This window comes from Rattus rattus, chromosome 6 (genome assembly GCF_011064425.1).
Source record: "Rattus rattus isolate New Zealand chromosome 6, Rrattus_CSIRO_v1, whole genome shotgun sequence".
NCBI classification, from domain to species: Eukaryota; Metazoa; Chordata; class Mammalia; order Rodentia; family Muridae; genus Rattus; species Rattus rattus.
Genome location: NC_046159.1, coordinates 80,593,605 through 80,609,479, shown reverse-complemented (window position 1 = coordinate 80,609,479; position 15,875 = coordinate 80,593,605). Strand labels below are relative to the sequence as shown.

The window sequence follows — 15,875 nt, the reverse complement described above, 5'->3', positions numbered from 1 at the left end:
TCTGCACTGCTCCCAGCATCCCATGTCCACTGCCCTCTGAGCCCTCAATGGCTTTTCCAGCCCAACGCCCCAAAGCGGTTTCACAATCTTCTAAACGACATAGTCAGGTCTGTCCCATCAACACCCCCAATTTGGCTACCAATTCCTACCTTAGGTAGTATTCTATTGTTGTGATAAAACACTTTGACAAAAATCAGTTTGGAGAAAAATATGTTCCGATCACCTTTACAAAGCTCAGGTCACAACCCATCACTGAGAGATATCATGGCAGTAATTCAAGCAGGGCAGGAACCTAGAGACTAGAGCTGATGTAGAAGGAAGGCATGGAGGATTTCAGTTTACTGTCTGATCTCCATCACATGGCTAGCCTCCTTTCTGAAGGCACTCAAGACTCCTGGCGCAAGGGAGGCACCACAATGATCTGGGCCATCCTACATCAATCACCAACCAAGAAAATGCCCAACAGGTTTGCCAGAGGCCAATCTGTCAGGGATGTTTCCTCAATTAGTGTTTTCTGATGGCATTCGTTCCACGTTCCGCCCCACAGTTACCTGGCATCAACCAGGCGTGCCTGACTCACTATAAAAGGGCCTGCTTGCCCCCTCCTTGCTCTCTTCCTCTCTTCTCTGTTTACTCTTCGTTCCTTACCCTCTTCCCCCTTTCTCCACATTCCCCTTCCCCTCTCTCTCTCTGCGAGCCCCCTCTCTCTCTCCTCTCTCTTCTCTCTCTCTTTCTATGTCTCTACTCCCTCAACTCCTTTCCCCACGACCTAAGTAAACTCTATTCTACGCTGTATATTTGTGTAGCTGGTACCTCAAGGGGAAGATGCCTCAGCATGGGCCCGCTGAGGCACCCCTTTCCCCAATACCATACCGTGCCTCCAGCAATCATATTCCTGGCTTCTCTTTCTTTTTATAAAATGGGGATAGTATGACTTATTCTCTTCTTTGTGTTTCTTTGTCTCTTTCTCTTGCCTTGGTGCTCCAGCTAGTGCTTTGGGCTACATATGGAAAAGGAGTGGGAAGAGTGGACACCACTATAGCAATTCTGATTTCAATGAGATTGATATGAGTTTTTCTCAGTTTGAAATAAATTGTGGTTTTGGTTTGTGGTTTGTAACCTACATTAGGCCGAAGTATATTTTATCCTCTCTTATTCACTCTAAGACATTCATCAGAAAGCTGTATTGAATTCTGTTAAAGATTATTTTTCTTGCATCTAATGAGATGTGAGCTGATTTTGTGATTATTTTTTGTCTTTAAGCCATTTTATTACATTTCTTGACTTACATATGCTGAACTATCACTGCATCTCAGAGATAATGCCAATTTTATCATGGTTGAATTTTTTGATATATGCTTGTATTTTTAGTTTGCTTATATTTTACTAAGGATTTTGGCAAATATGTTTATCAGGGATATTGATCTAGAGTTTTCTTTTGTTTGGGTATTACATTAATACTGGATCCTTAGAGGAGTTTGGGAGAAATTTTTCTGTTTTCATATTTTGGAATATTTAGGAAGCATTGATGGTAGTCTTACTTTAAAATCTGATAGAATTCTGCTGTGAATCTGTGTGGGCCTTGCCCTTTTTACTTGGGAAGCTTTTTATTACTATTTCACTACCCAAGAAACAATAAAGTGGGAAATTTAGAATTAATTTTTATTTAAAAATCAGATATATATTTAGAAATAAAATATCATTGGATGCTTATTTAGCAAAATAATGCTTCCACAAATGGATTTAAGACAGAAACACAAAGTCAATTGAAATAGTTTTACTTGGACCAAATATACTAAGAATACCTGCAAAATGTGGATAGTAGTTCACACAGAGATGAGTTTTTTATGCAAAGTGGGAGGGAAAAGAAAAAAGAAATAAGCATTTCAAAACCTAAGAACTGGTAAGATAGTGTGAATTAAAATGGAGAATCTCCTAGAAGTGTAGAAGGGCACAGCTGTGAGCATGTGAGTAAAGTGTGATTGGCATAGACCAGATTAGTGGACACACATCGTGAAGGATAAGAATTCTCTCCACTTAAAACCAAAGAAATAAAGGTGCCTTGAGATTGAAAATTGTAAATATTAAAGAGAGGTAAAATTATAGAAAAAAATCAAGGGACATTGTAAAAATAATCTTAAAAAAGTAGATAAAAGAAGAAGACAGTGGGAAAACTACAATGAAAATAGAAAGTAGGCTCTCCAGTATAATCTTCACCTCAAATGGCTAATCTCACAGCTTCTGGACAGAAATCCTGGCCTCTCTCTTTTCTTTTCTGACTCCTCCATACCAGGGACTCTGTAGCAACATCACTGGGAGCATTCATGGATCAGCATGAATGACAAGTTATAAGAGTTGGAACCTGGAGTTCTCTGCAGGATTTAAAAGCAGCTACAAGGGCAAGAGGGAGCATAGAGCCGGGTCGGGGAGAATCTGTGTTTTTAACAGTCCTTGCAAGTTATATGTAAGGAGAAGGAGAGATTTTTTTCATATCTAGCAGTCTTTAGGAGCTTTCTGAGGCTGTAGAATTTTTTGTTGTTTATTTTTTGTTGTTGTTGTTATTTTTTCCCCCCTGAGTCTTAAGGATCCACCTTTTTGAACTTAGAGTCAGGCTTTCCCACTAATTTATATATTTATTCTCTTTACATCTGATCACTGCACCCTCTCCCTCTCCTCACAGTCCCTCCTCACATATCCCCTTCCCTGAACTTTCAGAGTCATAATAAGGTTCAATACAAGATGAAATGCTTCAATTTGGTGAAGATTACTATACAATATCAAAAGTAGAAAACATGATGTTTACATATTATATCAAAATAGGATGATAAAATCAACTGTTTTACTAATTTTAATATTGTTACCATAGAGAGGCAATATGTATATACTAGCATATAAAATGTGAATTTCCCAGGCTTTCTAGATTACAATCCTGTACATGAATATTAAGCCAGTCAAGATCAAACATGACTGCAGTTCAAAGAATTTAGAAGATGCACAAATAAAGTAAAATTAAATGCTGTAAAGCAGGTCACATATGAGTTAATGACATTTCTGGAAGTCTTCATATGAGGGACCTGATATTTGAGTAGAGTGGTGAAATCTGAGCATTACTGATTGTTATGGCATTATTATTACAGTGCATCAGTCACATTACCAGAATATAAAATTGGAACAACTTTCAACAACTATTCGTTGCCTGTGTTTGATTTCAATACATGCATGGAGGAAAACTCTTATACACGTATCCTGATTGTATTGTAAATGGAATGGATGCCATTGTTAAAGTTAATCTATGATTCATGTTATTATGATATTTCTTTATGCCTGTCAGCCTAAGGTCAAATTATAATATCCACCCTCTGTGAAAGTACAGCTTGCTTTTGTTTATGTCATTATTGGAATCCTTACAAGAAGAGAAATACTGTAAGTGTTTTTTGTTGCCTTAATTAAGTAGCTCATATATCTTATCAACAGAAAATAATTGGGTTGTCTGTGAACTTCCACTTGAATATCATTAAATAACAGACTCTAACTATGTGTATTTTCCCAATTTGAAACTTGAAATATTTTAATAGTTACTTGTTGAAATTTGTGTTTTTGAGGAACAGTAAATGGCCAGAAGTCATAAAGATTTTTACTATCAGAAGTAGATTTTTGTATGCTGAAGCAGCTGTTAACACTGGGTCCTACTGCAAATGGCGAGACAGGCCAGTGCAATGCCATGGAGGTAAGGCAGAAATTTAAACAACAACAGCAGCAAAATAACCAAAAAACAAAAAACGTGGTTTTGAGGTGACTACCAGTGGACATACACCTAGAACCTATTGGAAAACTGCTTTTCAATGTTTAAGCTCTTCCTGTGGTAAGGTTCAAATTCTAAAGCACACAGGACTCAAGTGCATGAAATGCTAGTAGATCTACACAGCAGTCCTACTGGTCGGGTGGGAGGGTACAAAGCTGACCAGCATTTTGTACCTGCTTGAGAAAATATAGAGCAGTACTATGACATCACAGAACTCTCACTATTAGAACAATGTGAGAGTAACAGATGGGAGGAGCTGGTGAGAAAGGAAACTGTATTCTGAAACCATTGGGCAGCTATCATTCTAGTCAATGTGGTGTAACATGGGCTCTGCTCCTTGGATTTTTACGTTTTGTTTTATTTATCTTAATTATACCTCCTGAAGGAGAAAATATTTAAGCAAATAGTCAAACAATGCTTCTGTTCCATATTTTTCTCATTTCAGTGTGACATCAGAATATCACCAGGCTTACAATGATTGTCAACTTTCTTCTTCTTTGGAGTATTAGTGATTATACTTTTTAGACAGAAGTCCAAATCTCTATAAGGATTTGTTGAAACTCTGCCTTTATCGTTCACTTTGCTTCTCACCAAAGATCTATGCGACTAAAGGATAAGTTTACCAATTTTATATATTCACATTTGTATATTTATCAAAATTTGGAAGTTTTCCTTTTGAATGTAGGCGATAATCACCTCAACATGGAAGAATAAAAGCATGCTCTGTTAGTTAAGATTTCAAAATCAGATATTGGATATATTTCTTTGATAAAATGCATAGCACTTTTATTACATTAATTTTCTTGTTAGTGTTTTGTTGTATTGATTTAGTTATATCAATGATCATAACTTCATTTCTTTAAAAATGATTAATTTTATTACTCAAAAATCTCATGCATATATCTTATGTATTCTAATTATACTTTTCCCTCCATGCCTCTCTTATCTCCCTGTCAACCTTATCAATATCTCCCTCATTCTTAGATGTCTCATTTCAAGGATCATGTCTTTTGGGTTGGTTCCTTTAAATTTATCCAGAATCATATGGGTGAATACTGGATCAGACTATTAAAGTTTAGTGGGGTCATCAATGACTATAAAACTGACAGAAATGATTTACCCCCTCTTTCTGAACATATCAGTAACAAATAGCTCAGCAGTGAGACGCAGGGCCCCCTTAGCTCCTCCTCCTTCCATGCTGGCTGAAGATTCAGTCTATATACATCTATAACTACTATGAGTTTGTGTTATGACTGTGTTGTGCCCTAGAGATGCCATTTGTAGCTCTTTCCCTCATTGTCTAGATCTCATTGTTTCTAAACCCTCTTCAATAATGTTCCCTGAGCTTTAGAAGGAAGGCAGTAAATGTTTTGCTTGGGCATGAACATTAATTGGACACTTATTCTCAGGCCCTTATGTAATCATGCATCTCTGTATTCACTACTATTTATTGAAAAGATAGTGTATTCTGATTAAGGATAACAGGGGTATGTGTTTATGGGTATATACATAAATATTTAGAAGTTTGATAGTGGGTAAGTCTGATAAACAATGCCATTCAGTTTCCCTTTAGGGCTTATGGTAAATCATGGGTTCTTGACCATGTTTATAGTACCAGACATGGAATCCCTTCTGTAACACTGGTTAAAAAAAATCCTATTTTTTAAGGTAGTTGCTTTATCTTTATACTGTTTGGCAGATTGGTCTTAAGATGTGGGATTCACATCTGGGTATGACCACTGATGCTTTTTCAGTCCTCGTATGCTGAGAAGACCCTAATGTGCTGGAAGAAACTTCAGCTGTTTCAGTTCAGTTCCTGCTTGAGTTGTATCATGCATTCATGCTGTGTGTTTTCGTCAGTAGGGTCTCATCATCTAGTTCTGATTAGGAAACAAGAGAAATGGCAACAGTCTGTACATACTCTATTTTTGGCGACCCTTGACCTCTTGGATCAATGACTCATAAGAAGATATCTGATTTCTCACACTGCATTTTTTATTTAATAGGACACAGCTTCTGGTAGTAGATTTTCCCAGCAATGTGGGTTAACTCTCTTCAAATTCTTTCTTTTCCTGGTTGCAAATATTTTAAAAAAGTGGAAAAAGTCATGGAATTTCTGTTGAGAAGGCTGAATGATGATGATATTTTAGTTGCCAACAATCTCTTACATCTACAACGCATTACTTTCAGGTTTAAATATGAGTCTAAGAAACAGGATATGGGTTAAAGAATGCATTTGATAACTGGAATTTCTTAAGACTATTTTACTTCCAGTCAATTTCCCAGATTCTGACACAGCTCTCAGGGCGTTGCACTCAGTCATTTAGTTTTAACACTGATCTTCTTAAGAGGCTTTTATAGCCTCCGTATGGCCAAGGGATCTTCATATTACAGTAGAAAACCACTACACTGATTTTCCCATTTTCCCAGTGTGTATCACACTGAGTAGTGATATCCCCAGGAAAAGTAGGATTAGATGACATGGTTGATACCAGGTGAACGTTCAAGGCCAACTCCAGGACTAATAGAGAGAATCTGCTCTATCAGAGGATAGATTTCATTATGTAGGTCTCTCCTTCGAGCAGTTCCAGAATTGTACAAACTCTAATAACACTCCAAGAAGCTGCTTGCAAGCTTCATGTTTCCCCCATGTCTGGGTGCAGACTTAGGAAGATTTGACTTGATCAGTAGACATATCCTTGCATTTGGAGAGCTGTGAATCGAACCTTAGAATTTCCATTCTATATTTCATAGAAAAACATCAAGAGACTGAAAGTATCTTCTATCTTAATCCATTGTATACTGAAGACACATGTGATTGGGGAGCAAATGAGATGTAGACAGCCTGGACAAAATGACATTTTTATACAGTTTTAATTTATTTAAAATTCTGAAAGGAAACCATAAAAATATTTTCTGCTAAATTCAAATTGCTAGTATGGGGAAGACTATGTTGTAATTTAACTGTTCTATTGTAGAAGTCTTATTAGTTAATTCTAGTATGTATTTATTTATTTTTCAAAACACAGATAGAAATTATCTTGTAGCATCAAATACTCTATGCACAACAACATGTGAACCTCACTAATCAAGTTATTCTTATATACTTACCTGCAGAAAAATGCATTCTCTAATTGTGATAGTCGTAGATTTTAGTCTTTGTTCTGTGTTATTTTTATGCCAAAGTTTTTTTAAATAATACTTTCCAGATCACATATTTTCTTTATTATTATTAAGTTAGCCTAAGTCCTGTCCCTCAAATATGTAAACGGCATTCTAAATAAACAAAAGAAAGCTAAGAAAATGGCTTTTAAACCCTTGAAACTAAAGTTAAACTTTAAATTATGGTACTGAGATTTTCTATAACTATTCAGTTACTAAAATTTCAAATGACCTATGACTGAACACATTTTTACACCCCATATTATTTCTTTTTATTGCCATTTTGAAAGCAGAAAAAACTAAAGATCTTGAATTTTTATTAGCAACCCTGTACCACAGTCTTAAAGACAAACTCCTGACAGATGCTGTGTACCGTGGAGTGCAGCCTCAGTGCACCTCTCCAAGTGCTGGTTTCTGTCTTTCCACATAAAACAGACAAACAAAACCCAAAAGAACTTGTGGCATTAATTTCATAACAAATAAGAGAATAGCTTTGTCTCATCATTGTAAAAGTTCTTCATTGAAACAGTATTTTCCTTTGATGAGAAAATCCTGTGGTATATACTACCCCAATGTTTTCGGGGATTAATAAAACTAAGCAGGAGAATAACTCACAGAAATTTAGGAAAGGGTAGTGCTAAGAGAGAGTAGCAATCTCTACATCTTACTTATCCTATTAATGACAGGATGACCTGATGCTGATGATACAGGAAATTGACTTATCAAAGATCCAGGACTAGAACTGTGTTGAAAATATCATTTTTTTCCTTAAAGTTATTAAGAAAGGTAATGTCTTAGTTACTTTTCTGTTATTGTAAAGAGACACCATGAGCAAAGTAATTTATTTTTTAAAAAATAACCTCTTAATTGAGGACTTTCTTACAATATGAGAGAGTGAGTCCACAAGTTTCTTGTCAGGGAAAATGGCAATGCACACATGGAGCTAAGGTAATAAGAGAGAGCTTATATCTGGCCCACAAATTGGAGTCAGAGGCAAACTAAGATTGGGCTGGGCTTTTTAAGCCTCAGTGTTCACCTCCAGTGATACACCTTCTTCAACAAAGCCAAACCTTCTGTTTTCCAAATCAATTCCACCAACTAGGAACCAAACATTCAAGCATAAGAGCGTATGGGAGCCATTTTCACTCAAATAACCTCAGAGGTAAAAATAACTATGGTCTAATTGTAAAACTGGGCAACTATAAATAATGCAGCAGTTGGGATGTTAATGTAAAGCAGTTGTTTTCAGCCTTCCCAATGCTTTGACCATTTAATACAATTTGTACTTAATGTTGTATGACTTCAATCATCAAATTATTTCCATTGCTATTGATAACCATGTTTTGCTACTCTTATAAATCATTATAAATCATAACATAAATATCTGATATACAGTATGAGTGATATGGGACCCCTGTTAGAAGGTTGTTCAAATCCAAAGGAATCATGACCCAAAGCTTGAGAACCACTGATATTAAAGAACTGTAGTTGATATTTAAGCAAGGCATATTTACTAAAGAACTGTAATCTACAGACAATGATGATCGCAGACTTGATATCATTGCCAGGCAACAATGGTATTTTCAGAATTTGATGTCCCCACGTTTGATCTGTAAGCAGAAGGCAACTCTACCTTTTGTCTCATTCTGTTTTCCTATGAGTTACTGTTGCCTTCCTCATACTTACTTTGCTTTCCAAAATGGTAAGATGTCTTCAAAATCACTCTGTTTAGAAGATTTAAGTCATAGTAGAATAAGCAGAAAACTCTAAAATCTACTCTATTTAAAGCCATTACCTTGCAAGACCAATTGTGAACAAATTCCTGGAGTCAGAGAAATATTAACTACCGCATAGTGTAATTGTAACATGTACTGTATTTTCCTCATGTCTAGAGGGTGATGACCTATTATTCCAACTTATATAGTTGGGGAATGAAAGGTATGTAGAGACTTCACCACTGTAAAATATATAATTCAGAACTGTTACCAGAGTCCCAAAGTAGACAAGATGAACAAATAAACAAAGTTCACTGAAGACAGGGAGTGTAATTTAAGCATAAAATGATAAAAGGTTTGATGATATTTCATGTTAATTGAAAAATTAATCTATTTTATATGCACATACATATTTTAATTTAAAATAATTAAACAATGACTCTAACATATTCTTTAAAGTTTTATTTCTGATAAATTGATAGATTGTTGGATTATAGTAAAGAGCAACTCAAGAGCAATACAAGATAAAATGTATTGGATGTATATTATATATATGCACATAATATACATATATCCTATATATATATATATATTATTTTCTGTCCTGAGGAGCTACCTTTTCCTCTTTTTCATATTTTAAGGGTGTTTCTGTTATAGAAGATGGGAAGTAGTCACAAGATCCAAGCGTAGCCACAAAGCTATTTCAGTCCACTGCTGCAGAAAGAGGAAAAAAATATATTTTTAATTGAATGGGACTGACTATATCAGTCACAATTCAGAGAAGGTGTCACATGCATGAGGAGATGGACAATGCAAAATCGACTCCAAAATTTGTTCTTTTTTTATTTATTGATTTTTGTTTTCCATTTTGTTTTTAAGTGAGAGAAAGAACATAAAGTTAGGTGGGTGAGAAAGGATGTAAGAGGAGAAGAGTAGTTGCTGTGGGAGGAAAATCAATATGATTAAAATCTATTGTATAAAAAATAAAAATAGAGGGTATTTCTATAAAAGGTTTTTGGATCATTAATATAGATTATAAAAATACACATCTTAAAAAGTATATATTGAAGGAATCAGAGAAAGAACTGGAAGAGCTTGAAGGGGCTCGACACCCCATATGTACAACAATACCAAGCAACTAGAGCTTCCAGGGACTAAGCCACTACCTAAAGACTATACATGGACTGACCCTGGACTCCAACCTCATAGGTAGCAATGAATATCCTAGTAAGAGCACCAGTGGAAGGGGAAGCCCTGGGTCCTGCTAAGACTGAACCCTCAGTGAACTAGATTGTTGGTGGGAGGGTAGCAATGGGGGGAGGAGGGGGAGGGGAACACTCATAAAGAAGGGGAGGGGGAAGAGTTAGGGGGATGGTGGCCCGGAAACCGGGAAAGGGAATAACACTTGAAATGTAAATAAGAAATACTCAAGTTAATAAAAAAAAGTATATATTACTATTAACTTGTAATAAAATGGTTGTTGTTGCAGACAAAACAGTCACTCCACTCTCCAAGTATGAAACACAAAACTCAGATGTTAAGATGACTTTAGACTATTTAGACATGGCTTCTGTCAACCTCCCAGCAACTGGTCTACATCAGGAAACCTTAGTGTTTGATCTTGTTTCTAATCTAGGCATACATGAGATTTCCTTAACTCTATGAGGATTAACCATAATATTCAACTAAATCTAAAAGTTAACATAATTTTCAATAGGTGGTTTAATTTGAGAATGTTTTATATTATAAGCTAAAGAACTTATAGTACATTCATCGTTTACACCACCATTTCTGATTCACTGAGTGTGTTTCAGTACTAATTGGAATTTAAAATCTAATCTTCATTGTATTAGGTCATCTTAAACATTTGAAACATTTGAAAGATCACCAACATGTGCAGAACTCTTCATGGCAGTGAGAAGTACATCAACGTTTCTAAATGGAGAGTAATAATTTATTGGAGTGATATTCCTTTTCTTCTTTGATGAATTTGGGTTATTTAGCATCTATTTTTATTGTCTTTTCATCTTTGGTCTCTGTATTTCAGGTTGGCCTTGAAATTTCAAAGAAAGTAAAATTTCAAGCTAATATGTATTTTGAAAAGTATATATAATACTTATTACTTAACTGCATTTACTATGTTTCTATAACTGTATTTTGGAGGAAACATTCAAATTATATTATCAATTGTTCATCTGAAAGATTAGTATCTGGAATATATAAATAAATAAAACACTGAAAGGCAAGAAAACAAATAACAGATAAAACGGGGTGCGGAACTGTACAATGACATAAAAGAATGTAAGTAAGTGGCTGAAAAGAAAGATTTTCAACATTTTTAGCCATGGAAAGGAAAATTTAAACTATTTTGAGATTTCATCCCACCCCAGTCAGAATGTCTAAGATCTAAATCAATTGACACCAGATACTGGTGAGGATAAACCAAAAGGGGGGACTCTTATTCCGGTGAGAGTGTAACAACTTACATAGCCAGTATGGAAAGCAGTGTGAAGGTTCCTCTGAAGAATGAAAGTAGGTATCTGCCCAGATCCAGGTTACTACTCTTTACTATATATGATAAGACTCTATATTTTATTAGATATACTTGTTAATTCATTTTCATTGCTGCTCTATTTATAATAATATAAACAGAAAATAAAACAGACTTGATGTCAGTCAATTAATAGATGGATAATGAACATCACATTATATTATATGATATTCTTCATTTGTTAAAAAAATAAAAGTAAATAAACAGATGAGTTTAGAAGCAATTTTTCTGAGTGTGGTTATCAGACCTAGAAAAGACAAGCCTTGGCTGTTTCTCCTTATAAATTTTAGATTTTAATATTTAATTATGTGCTTTTTCATTATAATATTCACAGGGGTTATTCTACTATGCAGATTAAATACTAAGTAGAGGTGATCTACTAAGGGATCAGGGTGGAGGAGTGGATCTCCTAAGGAAAGAGAATAGAATGTAGTGATATAAGGGGATAAAGGGGAGTTAGGCTGGGATGATTAAATGGGGAAGTGGATACGAGAGCAAGGTAAATAAGAGAATATGAGAAGTAGTAAACTAAAACTAAAGTCCTTTAGAAAAGCTCTATGAAATCTATGGAAACCTAGTACTTTAGAATATCCCATATGTGTATGTGTGTGTGTGTGTGTGTGTGTGTGTGTGTGTATGTCATATCTTGATGATTCACTGGTAAAAATTTTTACTAGATATCCCAAACATTATCAATGATAGGCAACAGTATTGTCTCCAATCCATAACCTAATACTAAATGCCTATAGCAGAAGATTGAACATGGAAAATTGTAACCAAACTGTAATCCAACTGGAAAATTGACCCCTATTACCTAGTGTTCATAGTATTAGAAGATACTGTACACACTATCTAAGGAGAAAAGCAACCATCAATTGCACCAAGCTATGAACTTTCTTAACTAATAACACCAATCTGCCTGTAAGATATGTTTGAGTCAACTACTTTCTGCTTGGATTTAAGGACCACTACCACTTGGAACTGTTAATGAATCCCGAATCACTGAACTAGATAGGTCATGGGTATGTAGCCAAAAACCAGTTATTCTGCTAAATACACATAACCATAAAACAACTACTAAAAACATACTGTTATAGTAATAGATTTGTGCATCATTCAACCCTCCTTAGAGAATCTTCTTGCGGCCCATGAAAATTAATGAGTTTTGCAACTCAACAAAAAGAGAAAGACTTTGGAGCACTTAATCCTAATTGGATGTTTTTATCAAAAACTCCTCTCAAGGCTCATCAATCTATACAGAAAGGGAAACAGGATGATGGTAAGAGGGAGAGTGATGGATAACTCCAAGAGAACAATATCTTCTGAACACAATTGGAATGATTCTTCTGTGAGCTCACAGAGACTATGAAAGCCCAGATAATATGTGCATAAATTCAATCCAAACAGATTCCCAGCACTGAGGGAATAATGTAGAAAGTCCCATCCCAAACCGAGAAGCTACTTGCAATTAATACCTGTTGAAAGAAGAAAAATCAGTTTTTTTCCCAGGGGAGTAACATTGGTTATAGGAAAATTACTCCGTGGTAGGCCCTTTGCTCAGGAGTAGTTGATGAACAACAACAACGAGATGGACTCCACATTTTTATGCATGCTACTTTTTGTTATAATTTGACTTTTTTTGTCTTTTGGTTTTGTTTTATTGGTCTTCTTTTCAGCAATAAAAATAATAGAAATTTGGCTAGATAGGGAAGTAGAGAAATTTAGGAGGAGTTGGGGGAAGAATAAACATGTGAATACATGATCAAAATATATAGTATGAATATTTTTCAAATAATGAAAATTCAAATAAATGGCTATTATCCTTATAATTTTGTTGCACTGGAGAGGAGTGCCAGCACAATAGTGAACTGCGTTGGCTGCTCTTCCAGTTAATTTCTCAGCAACCATAGGACAGCCCACAACAGCTCCATTTTATGGAAACTCAATGCTCTCCTCTAGTGACCAGGCATTCACTGATGACGGGATTTGCATATAGTCGAAAGTTCATACATATATATATAAAAATAATTTAAAGAGGAGTTAGAGAAAAGACTGAAGGAGCTGACGGGTTTGCTATGCCTTAGGAAGAACAACAGTATCAATCAACCAGACCCCCAAGAGCTCCCAGGAACTAAACCACTAACCAAAAGTACATATGGGGGAACCCATGGCTCTAGCTGCAAATATAACAGAAGATGGCATCGTCTGGCATCAATAGGAGGAGAAGCGCTGGGTCCTGTAAAGATTTGTTTTTCAAATGTAGGGAAATGCCAGGGTCTTGAGGTGGGAGTGGTTGGCAGGGATGGGGAGCATCCTCATAGAAGCAGGTGGAGGGAGTGGCATATCGGGGAACCAGGAGTGGGGATAGTATTTGAAATGTAAATACATAAACTATCCAATAAAAATACTTAATGCAAAAAATTAAAAATGTACTATGCTTGAACACAAAAGAAGTAAAATTGAACTGAAGCAAATGTAGTGCACATGACCAACATTTGCAGAGAGGAAGAGTCCCCAGAGAGCAAACTGATTCTTGGTAAGAACAGTGTGCTGTGCAGGGATAGTGACAGAAACCTGTGTTTCATGGAGTAAAATCAGGATCCTTTCTCATTTCATTCATCTTTAAACTTCTCCAACATTAAGGTTGGAGTAAATAATGCATTTTCAATTAAGTTATTTATTTACTTTACATCTCTGATCTCAGCTTCTCCTCTTTCCTCCCAGGTCCTCCCTGTCCCTTCCCCTCCCCACATGCAATGCCCCTACCATTCTGCTAGGAGAAGGGGAGACCTCCCATGAATATCAACTAACCTTGGTTTATCAAGTTGCAGTATGTGTAGGCTCATCTTTTTCTATTGAGGCTAGATAAGGCAGCCAAGTTAGGGGAAGGAGAAAGAACGGAAGAAATAAAAGCTACATGCTCATTGATCATGGAAATAGAAGGTTTAGAAATGACAGGTATATATGTTTCCATTCATAAAAAAGTGTTTATAATCCTTTTTACTTTAATAACAAAATCTGCATATATAATTTCAAATAATTCTCTTTTTTTCCATCTTTGCAAATAATTTTATTAAAGCCCGCTAATGATGCAAGTAAAATGAATGATTTATATAATCTTCAAGCATGGGTAAGGAACAAGCATTTGCTAGAAACCAAATAGCAAGGAAAAAGTAATCTGGAGAATACTATCTTTAACACCACATTCACATTAGTTACCTACCTACATATAAAATATATTTTTAATTTAATTGTTTAGTAAGCACAAAGCTGTGTCAGGTATTGACCAGTAATTAGTATTAATTTTATAGAATCTATTTTAAAACTCTGAAACATATAAAAATATCTGGTTGGTTAAGTGGAAAAAAAACTTATTCTAAGAAGAAAAAACTTCAACCAGCCTTTATGGATAATTTACCTTGCATCTGACATTGTTCTAACACTGAACACAAATGCTGGTGACTACTCAAAGCAGTCTACAGATGTATCCTCAAGCATTGTGGTGCCCATGTAATGACAATCTCTTTTGGACATTCCACAGTGTGTAAGGATTGAACATTTATCTTCCCAGGAAATTGTTACCCAGAGAAATAGTGAGTGAGCTGGTGGGCTCACGTCTGCATTTACATCAGAGCAGATTAACAATGGAGCCTTTCATTTCATCTGTGAAAATAACTTTCCAGATCAGCTCTCATGAATAATGAAATCACCAAATCCTGTTAACATGCTGAAGTATGTGGGTTCAGTCACAGGCTGCAACTATTTCAGATGCAGATGAAAGAAATGAAGTTAACAAATTCCTTATGCACGGGAATGGTAGGAGCTGTTGTCAATGCAAAGGCTGGCACATGGGCCTAACTTTAGGGTAAGCCAATGACTGACTGAACTACAATGGGAAAACCTGCAGAGTTATACTTATATATACTCCTCCCAGTAGCTCACTCACTTGGCCCCTCCTTGTTACCTTTGAGGAGGAGGAGGTACCCACTGATTCCAATACAGCCTAGCACATAAAGCCACAAGTACATCCTCTCCCATTGAGGCCAAATAAGGCAGCCCAGTTAGAACAGGATCCACAGGTAGGCAACAGATTGTTGGGGAACCCTCATGAAAACTAAGCTGCATACCAGCCAGTCCTGGTATGAATCAACATTATTCTTTCTATTTATTTAGAAATCTTTGCAAAAGGAATTACCACATATATATCAATATCAATTCCCATAGATCTTGTACATGAGGGAAGCACACTTCTGAGCTTTAGCAATTTCTGTGTGATAGCCTTGCTAAGTCAATAAAATACATCTCTTAAATATTTCAAAACTAAAAAGTATGCTGTGTCTTCAGCAAATGGGACTTTTGCATCCGGGAAGCAACAGAGGGCAACAACAATAGATTATATTGTTTGGGGAGTTACTTGAATTTCCCAACCACTCGAAAAGGGATTTTCGTTGGTCAATGGTCTTGTAGAAAGCATTGTCGGCTCATAACTTAATTCTATCTCTCCATATATATATATATATATATATTATACTATTATCAAAATATATTTAATACATATATGATATATCAGTTTATACAATGATATATTTAATATATACTATAAACTGTATTATATTTTACTATATTATTAGTATAATATATATTA

The 15,875-nt window shown here is 35.6% G+C and overlaps 1 protein-coding gene across 1 annotated transcript in view; it reads left to right on the top strand.

Moving 5' to 3' along the window:
• Ccser1 (coiled-coil serine rich protein 1) overlaps positions 1–15,875 on the top strand; it is a 1,322,544-nt gene that overhangs the window by 998,031 nt on the left and 308,638 nt on the right. The gene's annotated exons all lie outside the window — the stretch shown is intronic.